This window comes from Sus scrofa, chromosome 1, assembly GCF_054392235.1.
Source record: "Sus scrofa isolate SSC_HxYL_T2T_F1_AM1 chromosome 1, Sscrofa_HxYL_maternal_Yorkshire_Landrace_v2.0, whole genome shotgun sequence".
Lineage (NCBI taxonomy): Eukaryota > Metazoa > Chordata > Mammalia > Artiodactyla > Suidae > Sus > Sus scrofa.
Window position 1 is genome coordinate 189,170,772 of NC_139383.1, and position 13,935 is coordinate 189,184,706.

General features: G+C 34.3%; 1 long non-coding RNA gene across 8 annotated transcripts in view; it reads left to right on the plus strand.

Moving 5' to 3' along the window:
* LOC146406913 (uncharacterized) overlaps positions 1-13,935 on the plus strand; it is a 709,993-nt gene that overhangs the window by 304,211 nt on the left and 391,847 nt on the right. The window lies entirely within an intron of this gene.

Consider the following 13,935-nt stretch of genomic DNA (forward strand, 5'->3'; position numbering starts at 1 on the left):
ATGGCTGAGGTGGTTTGCCCTGGCCACCCATAGCCTGTGCATGAGGCGCCCCACCACCCAAGAGCACACACAGAGGGGCCCTGCCATCAGAGGGCCCACACGAGCATACAGAAAGGTATTCCTATGGTGGTCTTGCCCCTTGTCCTGTCACCCTCCACAACAATGGCACCTTGCTGCTCATAAAGGCCCAAACCTCCACCCTCACCACTTTGGCTATGGTGCTCTGTTCCCAGTTCATGGCACACTGCTCCCTAGCCCCCTAGCTATCTCCATACATCCAACCTAATCCTCTCCCTAGAACTGACTTCTGCAGGCTGAGTCTCAGTGATCAGCCCCCACCTGAGTGTCTCAGGCTCTGGTTTTGGGGGCAGTGGTAACAATGGTCTGTTTGTCTCTCTTTCTGCTTTATACTCCTCAGTCTGACTGGTGTGCTTTTCTCCAGTGCTTTGAACTTCCCTCTCCTTCTTGGCTGATCTCTGCACTGGTTAGGTGGTCTCCAAGGGTGCAGATTCTTTGGTCTTTCACAGCGCCCTTTCAGGAGTGCTGGTCCCATTTGGATTCCTTTTTTTTCTCTTCTTTCTCTATCTCATTTTTTTTTTTTCCTTTTTTTTCTATGCAATTTTGTGGAGGGTTTCTTGCCCTTTTTGGAGGTTTAATGTCTTCTTGCAGCATTCAGTAGATGTTCTGTCAGAATTGTTCTACATGTAGATGGTTTTTTTGTTTGTTTGTTTAGTGTGTTTTTTGGGAAGGTGAGAAACATGTCTTACTACTCCTCCATTTTGATCTCACCTGTATATTCAAATTATTTTTTTTTAATGGATAGATACCTAGGAGTGGGATTGTTGGATCGTGTGGTAATTCTATATTTTGGTTTTATAAAAAAATTTTTTTAGGGCTGTACCAATGGCATATGGAAGCCCCCAGGCTAGGGGTCAAATTGGAGCTGCAGCTGCTGGCCTACACCATAGCCACAGCAATGTGGAATCTGAGTCATGTCTGTGACCTACACCAGAGCTCATAGAAATTCGAGATCCTTAACCCACTGATTGAGGCCAGGGATTGAACCTTCATCCTCATGGATTCTAGTCAGATTCAACTGAGCCACAATGGGAACTCCAAATATATTTAATATTTTAAGGAACCTCTATACTGTCATCCATAGTGATTGCACAGATTTATATCCTCACCAATAGTGTAGGATGGTATCCCTTTCTCCACACCCTCTCCACCATTTATTTTTTGTGACATTCTGATGATTTATATTCTGACTGGTGTAAGGCTTCTTTGTAGTTTTGATTTGCATTTCTCTAACAATTAGTGACATTGAATACATTTTCATGTGCTTTTTTTGCCATCTGCATGTCTTCTTTGGAGAAATATCTATTTAGATCTTCTCACCATTTTTTAATTGGATTTTTTTTTTTTTTTGAGCTCCATGAGCTTTCTGTATATTTTGGAGATTAAGTCATTGTCAGTCACTTTATTTGCAAATAATTTCTACCACTCTATAGGTTGTATTTTTTTTATTTATGGTTTACTTTGCTCTGCAAAAGTTTTTAAGTTTTATTAAATCCCATTTGTTTATTTTTGTTTTTATTTAACTTAAGCTAGAAGGTGAATCCAAAAACGTACTGCTGTGGATTATATCAATGTGTCTTCTACCAATGTTTACCTCTAAGAGGTATTTTATACTATCTGGAGTTACACTGAGGTCTTCAATCCATTTTGAGTTTATTTTTACATACGGTTTTAGAGAATGTCATAATTTCATTCTTTGACATGTAGCATTCCAATTTTCCCACCACCTGTAATTGAAGAGACTATCTTTTTGCCATTGTATATTTTTAACTCTGTTGTGATAGATTAATTTACCATAGGTTCTTGGGCTTATTCCCAGGCTTTTATCTTGCTCTATTGATCCATATTTCTGTTTTGTGACAGTGCCATACTATTTTGATGATTGAGGCTTTGTAGTATAGTCTGAATTCAGGGATCCTAATTCCTTCAGAATCTGTTTTTCTTATTATTGCTTTGGCTATTCCATGTCTTTTGTGTTTCCATACAAATTTTAAACATATTTTTCCTAGTTCTGTGAATAGTGACATTGGTAGTGCAATAGGAATTGCACTGAATTTGCAATATTTTGACAATATTGATTCTTCCATTCCAAGAATATGGTGTATATTTCCATCTGTTTGTGTCACTTCAATTTCTTTATTCTATGTATTATAGTTTTCAGAGTATAGGAATTTGCCTCCTTATGTAGGTTTATTCCTAGGTTTTTTTTTTTTTTTTTTTTTGATGGATGATAAATGGGATTTTTTCCCCTTCATTTCTATTTCTCATCTTTCATTTTTAGAATATAGAAATGCAATAGATTTCTGTGTATTAATTTTTATCCTGCAATTTTACCAAATTCATTGATGAGTTCTAAGAGTTCTCTGGTAGCCTCTTTAGGATTTTCTTTGTATCATATTAGGTCATCCACAAACAGTGATAGTTTTATTTCCTCTTTTCCAATCTTGTTTCTTTTATTTCCTTTTATTCTCTGATTTACGCAGACAGAACTTCCAAAACTATGTTGAATAGAAGTGGTGAGAGTGGACATTCTTGTCTTATTCTTTATCTTGGCCAAAATTCTTTCAGGTTTTCACCATTGAGAATGCTATTAGTTGTGGGTTTTTCATATATGGCCTTTATTATATTGAGGTAAGTTCCCTCTATACCCACTTCCTGAATAGTTTTTATCATAAGTCATTGAATTTTGTCAAAAACTTTTTCTCCATCTAATGAGATTATCATATGGTTGTTATTCTTCTGCTTGTTTATGTGGTATATCACACTGATATATTTGAAGATATTGAAAAATCTTTACAACCTTCGGATAAATCCCACTTGATCAAGGTGTATAGTTCTTTTAATGCATCACTGGATTCATTTTGCTACTATTTTGTTGAGGATTTTTTCCCATGTTCCTCATTGACATTGTCCTATAATTTTCTCTCTCTCTCTCTCTGTCTCTCTTGCTCTCTCTGGGTGTGTGTGTGTGTGTGTGTGTGGGTGGGTGGGTGTGTGTGTGTGTGTGTGATAGCTTAGTCTGGTTTTCATGTCATTGTGATGCTTTGGGAAGAATTCCTTCCTCTGAAATTTATTGAAATAGTTTCAGGCAGATAGGTGTTAATGCTTCTATAAATGTTTAATAGAATTTACCTGTGGAGCCATCTTTTCCTGCATTTTTCTGTGTCGGAACTTTTTAAATCACAGTTTCAATTTCAGTACTTGGGATTGGTCTATTTATAGCTTCTATTTCTTCCTTGGTTATTTATTTATTTTTCTTTCTCATGAGCCTAGCTAAAGGTTTATCATATTTTATCTTTTCACAAAAAAAAGCTCTTGGTTTCACTGATCTTTTCTGAAGTTTTTAAATCTCTATTTCATTTATTTCCTCTCTGATGGTTATTATTTCCTTCCTTCTGCTGACTTTAGGCTTTTTTATTGTTGCTGTTCTTTTTCTAATTCCTTTAGGTGGAAGGTTAGTTTTTTTTTTTTTTTGAGAATTTTCTTGTTTCTTGAGGAAGGCCTCCATTGCCATAAACTCCTCTCTTAGAACTAGTTTTGATGAATTCCATAGATTTTGGGATGTTTTGTTTCCATTTTCAGTTGTCTTAAATTTTCTAATTTCCCCTATGATTTCTTCATTGCCCCAATGAGTCATGCTGTTTAGCCTCCATGTGTTCATGCTTATATTCATGTTGTGTGTTTAGTCTCTGTGTCTTTGTGTATAATTGTAGTCTCATACATTTGCGGTTGGAAAAAAAGTGCTTGGTAAAATTTGTATCCTCTTAAATTTATTAAGACTCATTTTGTGGCCTAACATGTGATCTTAGAGAATATTCCATGTTCACTTTAAAGAATATATATTCTGCAATTTTGGAATGACACTTTCAGATATTATATTCTGTAGCTATTTAAGAACCATGTTGTCATTTAAGAACCATGTTGCTATGTTCATTTTCTGTCTATATGATTTGTCTATTAACATAAGTGGGGTATTAAAGTCATGTATTATCAACAGTTTATCCCTTTATGTCTATTAGTATGCTTTATTTAGGTGTTCCTCTTTTGAGTGCATATACATCAATGAGTACAATATCCTCTTCTTTGGCTAGGGCACATAGAAAGATGGTTGCATGAAATCCAGCAGCTGCTAGAGCAGACCTTTCTCTGTCCTGCCTTGGTGGCTGGCCAGTGCATGCACACCTTATGAGTAGGCTCTGGGCTTCTCAAAGAACTTCTATTTTTCCCAGCCATCCCCCAAGCAGCCAAGAAGGTCTTGATCCTCCACATAGGATCCCAGGGCTTCAGTGCCCAATCTGGCTTGAATTGCCTACTCCCCAGGGCAGGTGTCACCTGTGTAATCTCCCTTTTCCTCTGAGGACCCCTTCAAAGGGCACAGGTTCTGAGCTAATCATTTTTCTTCCCTCCATCCTATTACATTTTTCTTTCTTACAGCTTTGGTCATACAAGTGTACTTCCAGTTTCCAGTTAGTTTTCTATGAAAATTGTTATACCTATCAATGTGTTTTTTATTTGTTTGTAGGAGGAGATAAGCTCCACATCTCTAACTCTGCAATCCCCATCCTATCTTCCCCTGATTTTGAATCACTATATTGTATACCTGAAGCTAGTATAACATTGTAAATCAATTGTACTTCAATAAAAATAATAAAAATTAAAAAATAAGGACAGCAAAAAAATACTGAAGACATAATGTTGGTTGGACACTCTTCTCAAGTGCATGGAACACAGTAATGAACAGAGCATTAAAGGTATCTGCACTATTTGAGTTTTTATATTTAAAGGGTGAAATAAAATAAACCATAACTATAATAGCACAGTAAATTATATAATATGCCAGAAGGAAAAATAGAACAGATGGAGTAGGAACTTGGAATATATGGGGTTTGATGTAGGAGGAAAAAAGAGTGAAACAGGTGTTAACAGCATCCCAGGTGTAAGAAGACAGTGGAATAATATCTCAAAGTTTATTAAAATTTAGAATTGTTCATCAGGGTAAAACTCCATATAAACATGAGGGTAAAATAAAATTTTACACTGAAATAGCTTTACTGAAAGATATCTTGAGAGATGTAGTTTAGCAAAAAGGGAAATTGTTATGGACTGAATTGTTTCCTCCTCCCCAAAATTCATATATTGAAGCCTTAATTCCAAAAGTGACTGTATTTGGAAATTAGGCCTTCAGGGAGATAATTAAGATTAAATGAGGTCCTAGGAAAGAAGCCCTAATCCAAGTGGACTTGTATTTTTATAAGAAGCACAGGCACAAGAGATTGTGTGCATACAAACAGGAAAGAGGTCATATGAAGACATAGAGAGAGAGAGAAGCCATTTACTAGCCAGGAAGAGAAGCCACACCAAAAATCAACTCTGAAGGCACATTTGTTTTGGACTTAAAGCCTCTAGAACTATGTGAAAGTAAATTATTGTTACTTAAGCCACTATCTGTTATATTTTGGCAGCCCTAGCAGACTAACAGGGAAATGACCCAGGAGGAAGTCCATATGGAAGATAATTATGAGTGAATACTCTTGTTAAATTTATTGTGATTATTAATATACAGTGATCAAACCATTAAAAATATATCAGCCAACAAAAAATGGCTAAAATAAAACAGATGGAAATCACCAATGGATGGTATGAATTTGGAGTAATTGAAATCCTTATACACGGCTGCAAGATTATTATTAGTACTATATTGGAAAACTGTCAGTATCCACTGAAGCTGAATATATGCATATGTTCAGATCCAGTAACTCATACCTATTTACAATTCCCAAAAACTAAGTGTATGTTTACCAAAGACAGAAAAAAATGCCTCTAGAAAATTTATTCATTACAGCTACAAAGTAGAAAAAAAAGAAACCCAATGTTCATTAAAATAGAATTGTTAAATATATTAAAATAATGGATCAGTGCATCAATGAGAGTGAGTTGTCAACAGCAACATGAAGTAAATTAGATGAATCTCACAAATATAGTTTTGAACCAAAGTGAGATAGAAAAGAACATATATGTTATTATAATATTCACATAAAAAACAAAAAACAGGTAAAACTAATATAAATCATTACAATTTGTGAAAGAGATGTAGACAGTTACAGTCACTGGGTAGGAACCTAAGATGTAGGTTTTGAGAGCTTCTCATGCTTAATTCTTTGATGAGAACTTGTTACACAAGGTACTGTGAAAACTCCTCAAGTTCTTATGATATATAAACCCTTCTGTATGTATATTATACCATGGTAAAATGTTCAAAAATACCAGTATAATCAAAAATAAAATGACTACATAGTCAGAGGATAAGATCAGATGAGAACAAGCACAGGTGCTTATCTTGTTAGAAATGAATGCATGAACATTAATAAACTGCAGACCTTAAAGTTAAAGGAAACATAAATATATGTCTTATGAACTATGGGTAAAAATACAGGAATAAAATAGAAAGTCCGTCTTTTAACATACTATAAGAATACTCTGTATATCTAAGGGAAACTGTAGTTACAAAAGAAAATCTTTTGTATATTGGCTTTGTATCCTCATATCTTATTAAATTTACATATTATACCTTACAGCTTAAATTTTTGATAGATTTTTGGACATTTTTACAGAGACAGATATATCAAATTCAAATAAACACAGCTGAACCATCCTTTTTGTTTTATTTTGTTTTACCTCATAAGCAGGGATCTGCAGAACAAGAAGATAAAATTAGTAAAAGTGTATATTTTTTGCTTGTCCCCACTCTGAGGGAGAAATCATTCAGTCATTAGCTGTATTTTTTATAAATATCCTGTATTAGTTGAGAAAAAATTTCTTTAATTCTTAATTTGCTGAAGGGGTTTTATTGTAAATGGGTATACTTATCTTTTATTCTATTACTGTATTGAATTGCATCGATTATTTTCAAATGACAAACTAAATTTGCATTTTTAGAATAAACCCCTTTTGGTCATGATGGATTAGTGCTTTTATGTATTACTAGATTTATACTATTTTGTTGAAGATATTTCCATCTATATTATGAGGTATATTTATTTATATTTTTCTTTGATAGTGTCTTTAAGATTTGTAGCATGTATAGATTACATGCTAGTTTCTAAAATTAAATAGCGAACTCTCACTTCGCATTTAATTTGTTAAAGTATAAAAATATCAGAATGGTATAATTCTGGCCTTAAATGTTTGAAAGAATTTACCAGTGAAATTACCTAGACCTTGAGTTTGCTTCATTAAACATATTCTTTTTGGTGTTTGAAGTAAGTTTGGTCAATTATTTTCAGGGTACATGACTACTTAATCTCAGTTATTATACTTCATGGAGTAAAGTTCTTCAAAGCATTCTATTTTCAGTCTTTAAAGTGTGTATCCCCTTTTTCATTTCTAGTGTTTGTGATTTTTCTCTTAATTTTCTTAGAATTCTGGACATACTATTATTTCCACAGAATGAATTTTTTGCTTTGTGAAAGTTGTCTATTGTTTGTTTTCTTACACTGATTTTTACACTAATCTTTACTGCATCCATTCTTGGGGTGAATTTGTTATTCCTTTTTTTAAGCATTTCAATATGAGAAGTGAGATCATTGATTTTAACCAGTTCTTTTAAAATAGTCTTTTAAACTTTGTTTTTCATTTAAACTCCATATTTTCTGTATACAACAAATGTTTTAAACTTTATTTATATTATCTTTCATACACTGTTGGGTATTTTATTTCCCCTATGGTTTTAATTTTGATATATGAGTTACTTAGTACTGTAGTTAATTTATAAATATTTAAGTGTTTTCTTTGTATTGCTTTATAATTCAGTTAGATTGCTCACAGAGAACTGAAAAGTTTGTGGGCAATTTACCCTAGCCAGGTGAATGTTCCATATATATTTGAGAGAATGTGCATTTTCAACCAGTGGTTTGAGTATAATATTGTCTAAATAGTACTGACATTAGATGGTAATATTGTTTAGATTTTTAATACACTTGGTGATATTTTGTCCATTTGCTCTATATGAGAGAAATTAAAATTGTTATGAAATAAGGTTCACATTTCTAAGTATGTTTTTAAATTGCCTATTTTTTCCTTCAGTTATGTAAGTTTCTGTTTTATGAATATTGAATCTCTGTTATTAGGAGCATACATATTAAGATTATATTTTTACAATAAATGACTCCACTTAACATTGTTCTTCCAATGCTTTTTTTAATTTTGATTTTAATTTTTTTTTATTTCTCCAATACGTTATTATTATTTTTTTTCAAATGTACAGCATGGTGACCCAGTTACAAATCCCTGTATAAATCTTTTTTTTCTCACATTATCATGCTTCATCATAAGTGACAAGAAATAGTGACCAGTGCTACACAGAAGGATTTCATTGCTAATCCATTCCAAAGGCAAGAATCTGCAACTATTAACTTCAAGCTTCCAATGCATCCCACACCCTCCCCCATCCCTCTGGCAACCAAAACTATATTCTCCAAGTGCATTATTTTCTTTTTGGTGGAAAGGTTAATTTGTGCTATATATTAGATTCCAGACATGTGATATCATATGGTATTTGTCTTTCTCTTTCTGACATACTTCCCTTAGTATGAGAGTCTCTAGTTCCAACCATGTTGCTGCAAATAGCATTATTTTGTTTCTTTTTATGGTTGAGTAGTATTTCATTGTGTATATATACCACATTGTCCTACTCCAATCATTTGTTGATGGAAATTTGGGTTGTTTCCAGGTCTTGGCTATTGTGAATAAAGCTGCAATGAACGTGCAGGGGTATGTGTTTTTTCCTAGGCAAGTTTTGTCTGGATATATGCCCAAGCATGGGATTGCTGGGTCATAAGGTAGTTCTATGTATAGTTTTCTAAAGTACCTCCATACTGTTCTCCATAGTGGTTGTAGCAGCTTACATTCCCACCAACAGGGCAGGAGGGTACCTTTACTCCATACCCACACCACCATTTGTTATTTATGGACTTATTAATGATGGCCATTCTGACTGGGATGAGGTGGTACCTCAAGGTAGTTTTGATTTTCATATCTCTAATAATTAGGGATGTTGAGCATTTTTTCATGTGTTTGTTGGCCATCTATATACCTTCCTTGGGGAAATGTCTATTCAGGTCTTTTGCCCATTTTTCCATTGGGTTGTTGGCATTTTTGCTGTTGAGTTATTTAAGTTGCTTGTATATTCCAGAGATTAAGCCCTTGTCAGGTGCATCATTTGAAACTATTTTCTCCCATTCTGTATATTGTCTTTTTGGTTTTTTGTTTGTTTGTTTGTTTCCTTTGCTGTGCAAAACTTATCAGTTTGATTAGGTCCTATTGGTTTATTTTTGCTTTTATTTCTGTTGCTTTGAGGGACTGACCTGAGAAAACATTTGTAAGGCTGATGTCACAGAATGTTTTGCCTATGGTCTCTTCCTGGAGTTTGATGGTGTCTTGTCTTATATTTAAGTCTTTTAGACATTTTGAGTTTATTTTTCTGCATGGTCTGAGGATGTGTTTTAGATTCATTGCTTTGCATGCAGCTGTCCAGGTTTCCCAGCATTTCTTGCTGAAAAGACTGTCTTTTTCCCATTTTTATGCTCTTGCCTCCTTTGTCAAAGATTAATGGGCCATAGGTGTCTGGGTTTATTTATGGGTCCTCTCTTGTGTTCCATTGGTCTGTCTGTCTGTTTTGGTATCAGTACCACACTGTCTTGATGACTATGGCTTTGTAGTATTGCCGGAAGTCTGGAAGAGTGATGCCTCCTGCTTGGTTTTTGTTCTTCAGAATGCTTTGGCAATTCTGGGTCTTTTGTGGTTCCATATAAATTTTTGGATTTTTTGTTCTAGTTCTGTGAAAAATGTCATGTGTAATTTGATAGGTATTGTATTGAATCAGTAGATTGCTTTGGGTAGTATGGTCATTTTTACAATATTAATTTTTCCAACCCAGGTGCATGGGATATCTTTCCATTTCTTTACATCTTCTTTAATTACCTTGATTATTGCTTTATGGTTCTGAGCACATAAGTCTTTCACCTCCTTGGTCAGGTGTATTCCTAGGTATTTTATTTGTGTAGTGCAATTTTATTTCATTTATTTTATTTTATTTTTTTATTAATTTTTTTTTATTTTCCCACTGTACAGCAAGGGGGTCAAGTTATCCTTACATGTATACATTACAATTACATTTTTCCCCCACCCTTTCTTCTGTTGCAACATGAGTATCTAGACAAAGTTCTCAATGCTACTCAGCAGGATCTCCTTGTAAATCTATTCTAAGTTGTGTCTGATAAGCCCAAGCTCCTGATCCCTCCCACTCTCTCCCCCTCCCATCAGGCAGCCACAAGTCTCTTCTCCAAGTCCATGATTTTCTTTTCTGAGGAGATGTTCATTTGTGCTGGATATTAGATTCCAGTGATAAGTGATATCATATGGTATTTGTCTTTGCCTTTCTGGCTCATTTCACTCAGTATGAGAGGCTCTAGTTCCATCCATGTTGCTGCAAATGGCATTATGTCATTCTTTTTTATGGCTGAGTAGTATTCCATTGTGTATATATACCACCTCTTCTGAATCCAATCCTCTGTTGATGGACATTTGGATTGTTTCCATGTCCTGGCTATTGTGAATAGTGCTGCGATGAACATGCGGGTGCACGTGTCTCTTTTAAGTAGAGTTTTGTCCGGATAGATCCCCAAGAGTGGGATTGCGGGGTCATATGGAAGTTCTATGTATAGATTTCTAAGGTATCTCCAAACTGTTCTCCATAGTGGCTGTACCAGTTTACATTCCCACCAACAGTGCAGGAGGGTTCCCTTTTCTTGTGTGGTGAAATTTTAAAGGGTATTGTATTTTTGTATTCCTTTTCTAATAATTCATTGTTAGTATACAGAAATGCAACTGGTTTCTGAATGTAAATTTTGTGTCCTGCTACTTTGCTGAATTTTTTGATCAGTTCAAGTAGTTTTTGGTTTGTCCTTTGGGTTTTCTATATACAGTATCATGTCATCTGCATACAGTGACAGTTTTACCTCTTCTCTTCCTATTTGGATGCCTTTTATTTATTTTGTTTGCTCTGGCTAGGACTTCCAGTAATATGTTCAACAGCAGTGCTGAGCATGGGCATCCTTGTCTTATTCCAGATTTTAGTGGGAAGTCTTTCAGCTTTTCTCCATTGAGTATTATATTTGCTGTGGGTTTGTTATCAGTGGCTTTTAATATGTTAAAATAAGTTCCCCCTATGCCCACTTTGGTAAGAGTTTTTATCATGAATGGATGTTGGGCTTTGTCAAATGCTTTTTCTGCATCTATTGAGATAATCATGTGATTTTTTCCTTTTCTTTTGTTAATGTGGTATATGACATTGAGTTGCGTATGTTGGACCATCCTTGTGTACCTAGGATGAATCCCACCTGGTCATGGTGTGTGCTCTTTTTTATACCTTGTTGGATTCAGTTGGATAAAATATTGTTGAGAATTTTGTGTCTATATTCATCAAAGCTATTGGCCTATAGTTTTCTTTTTTGGAGGTATCTTTGTCTGGTTTTGGAATTCGGGTGATGGTGGCATTATAAAATATCTTTGGGAGTGTTCCTTCTTCTTCAACCTTTTGAAAAAGTTTAAGGAGGATGGGTGTAATTTCCTTTTTGTTTGTTTGGTAGAATTCACCTGTGAAGCCATCTGGTCCTGGACTTTTATTTGTAGGGAGTGTTTTTATGACATATTCTATTTCATTTCTGGTGATCAGTCTATTCAGTTGGTCTATTTCTTCTTGATTCAGTTTTGGCAGTCTGTAAGTCTCTAGAAAGTTGTCCATTTCTTCTAGGTTGTCAAATTTGTTAGCATACAACTGTGCATAGTATTCTCTCAGGGTTTTTTGTATTTCTCTAGTATCCATTGTGACTTTTGCTTTTTCATTTCTGATCTTATTTGGGTTTTTTCTCTCCTCTTCTTGGGGAGTCTTGCCAGAGGCTTGTCTATTTTGTTTACCATTTCAAAGAACCAGCTCAATCAGGACAGCAAGCAGAATACCAAATGAAAAAATATGAAAGCAATATAAGAGACCTATGGGATAATATAAAGCAGGCCAATCTATGCATAATAGGAATTCCAAAAGAAGAAGAAAAAGAAATGAGGATTGAAAATATATTTGAAGAAATTATCACTGAAAACTTTCCAAATCTACAGAATACTGATATCAAGATACAAGAAACACAGAGGACCCCAAACATGTTGAAACCAAACAGGCCCACACCAAGATATATTATAGTAAAAATGTCAAAAAGTTAAAGATAAAGAGAGGATTCTAAAGTCAGCAAGAGAAAAGCAAAGCAGTAATTAAGGGGAAACCCATAAAGCTATCATCTGATTTCTCTACAGAAACACTACAGCCCAGAAGGGAGTGGCAAGATATATTTAAAGCGATGCAAGGAAAAACTTTGAAACCTAGAATATGCTATCCAGCAAGAATATCATTTAAATCAGGAGGGGGAATAAAGAATTTCTCAAAGATACAAAAGCTAAAAGAGTACAGCAATATGAAACCCATTCTAAAAGAAATACTGAAAAGGCTAATTTAAATAAATAAAAAAAGAAGTGTTAGGATGGAGGAAACCACAATTGGAAAGCAGTCACTTAAATAAGCCAGCATACAGATATAAACATGAATATATTTTTAAAAAGACATCAAAATCATACAATTTGGGGACAGAAAGTAAGAAAATATAGATTATTTTTATGTCAATAATGTGTTTGAGTCTATATGACTATTAGGCTAAAGTAAGCTGATATAGGAAGTGGTTAACATATTTAAAAAACAGGGCAACCACAAATCAAAACCGAACAGTACATTCATAAAAAATGAAAATAAAATACTCAAGGAAAAAATAAATGGAAACCATCCAACCAAAAAAAAAAAAAAAAAAAAAAAGAGAGAGAGAGAAACATAGTCAACTGGAAAACAAGGTTTAAAATGGCAACAAATACGTATCTATCAATAATCACCTTCAATGTCAATGGACTGTATGTCCCAATCAAAACACGCAGAGTGGCAGACTGGATAAAAATGCAAAAACCTTCAATTTTATGTCTATAAGAAACTCGCCTTAGGGCCAAGGACACATAGATTGAAAGTGTGGAGATGGGAAAAGATATTTCCTGCCAATGGACAAGGCAGGAAAGCAGGAGTTGCAATACTCACATCAGATAAATTAGACTTTAAAATGAAGGCGATAAAGAAAGAAAAAGAAGGACACTATTTAATGGTTAAAGGATCCATTTAAGAAGAGGTTTTTACAATCATTAATATATATGCTTCTAATTTAGGAGCACCCAAATACCTACAACAAATACTAACAGACATAAAAGGAGAAATTGATGGGAATACAATCATAGTAGGAGATTTTAACATTGCACTCATATCAATGGACAGATCCTCTAGACATAAAATCAATAAGGCACAGAGATTCTAAATCACACAATGAAAACCTTAGACTTAATTGACACTTTCAGGATTTTCAAAATAATCAGAATATATATTCTTCTCAAGTTCACATGGAACATTCTCAAAAATTGATCACATACTGGGGCACAGAGCTAACCTCAACAAATTTAAGAGTATAGAAATTATTTCAAGTATCTTCTATGACCACAATGGCATGAAACTAGAAATCAACCACAGGAAAAGAAATGAGAATAAAAGACTACATGGAGATGAAAAAACATGCTACTTAAAAAACAATGGGTCAATGAGGAAATCAAGAAGGAAATTAAAAAAATAGCTCGAGACAAATCATAAGGAAGACACAACCACTCAAAATCTATGGGATGCCACAAAAGCAGTGCTCAGAGGGAAATTCATAGCAATACAGGCCT